Raw genomic sequence first — 1,408 nt, 5'->3', positions numbered from 1 at the left:
GGAGCCGAAAAGGGAGCCGGTCTGCTTGCCGAGTCGAGACGCAGGAAAGTGCACAGAGGGAGCACGGGAACGGAGACGGAGACGGGGATGGGGAGGGGGAGAGAGAGACAGACACAGAGACACACAGATGGACGAGAGATGAGACCCGAGAAGAAGAAGCTCCAGTCCAATTCGCTCGCTCGCTAGCTAGCTACGTCTGTCTTTTCACCGCTGAGAGAAGGTGGTGCACCGCTCCCGGAGGCGCTGCAATACCGGGCCGATGCGTGGAGAGGACGGAGCAAGCTCCTGATCCAGCTCCCTGTTCCAAAAATCTGTTTAATATGTGGTCCCCCGATGGGGGACTTATCAGATATTAAACTGATAAGAACAGATTTTTTTAGATTTTTTATTCTCAAAAAACATATTTACATACTATGTACAAAGAGCTGACATCCAATGAAATCAACACAAACAATACCATCACTCAATTCAAAATACAGCAATTCAAATTAGGACATATAATGAACAAATAAACCTTTCCACCGTTCTTTAGCTGCGTGGTAACCCCTGTTCTGCACATCCAAGACTACCTCACACTTAATTCGATACAACAACCTATTGTACAGACCAACAACGCTTACATGCAAACGGTTTTTAACCAAGCCATTTCGTGCCTTCCATAATTCCATTTTGACAAGACTTGGAGTTATCTCCTTTGGGTACAGTCCCTTTTTCAGTCCATACAATATGACATTCAATGTAATTACAAAATGTGGTACCACCATCCCCAACACAGAATCACCCATTCCCCACAGCTGTTTCGCGAAACCACATTCCCAAAAAACATGAGTGATAGTCTCTAGCCTATTACACTGCGCTCGCGGACATTCCTTTTGCAATGTCAGCTTGTCTGTACAAAACATCTCGCACAGGAAGTCTCTGCCAAGCAATAAACCAGTTAAGATCCATCGAATCATGTTGCAGTCCTCTGGGCTGGATCTGTCTCCATGTGTCTTTGTCACTCTTCCAACCAGCTCCGCTCTGTCCCTGGCCATGATGTCCTCGTAGAGTGCCCTGTGATCAGACAGCTCCCCACCCTCTACATCCTTGGCATGCCTCTGCATCCAGGTCACCGCATGCCGGTAATGCCAGGGCAGATCCTCCCCATGAGGGGCCTTATTGTCCCATGTAAACACTCCCCGCAGTTTCCCGGCCACCCAAAACCACACAAAATAATGGGCCAGATGTACAATTGGCACTTTAGAGGCAGCACATACAGAAGTCACAAACACACAATTAAGTTTCATGGGCAAATGTGGCACCCCCCGACCCCCCTTCTCTATTGGCCTATACATGTCAGCTCTTGCAATATACTCATACTTCTTCCCCCATATAAACCAAAAGATCTCCCGTGTTAGATACCTATTCA

At 47.4% G+C, this 1,408-nt stretch overlaps 1 non-coding gene across 1 annotated transcript; it reads right to left on the bottom strand.

Moving 5' to 3' along the window:
- Positions 1-218: 218 nt before the first annotated feature.
- LOC148647635 (U2 spliceosomal RNA) lies at positions 219-404 on the bottom strand. Its single transcript, XR_015926909.1, has one exon. It is a non-coding gene; the product is annotated as a U2 spliceosomal RNA (small nuclear RNA).
- Between the last annotated feature and the right edge of the window lie 1,004 nt (positions 405-1,408).

The sequence above is a fragment of the Lepisosteus platostomus genome, chromosome 15 (assembly GCF_059453375.1).
Source record: "Lepisosteus platostomus isolate fLepPlt1 chromosome 15, fLepPlt1.hap1, whole genome shotgun sequence".
NCBI classification, from domain to species: Eukaryota; Metazoa; Chordata; class Actinopteri; order Semionotiformes; family Lepisosteidae; genus Lepisosteus; species Lepisosteus platostomus.
Note: the sequence above shows the minus strand (reverse complement) of the source record. Positions and strands in the feature narration are given on the sequence as shown.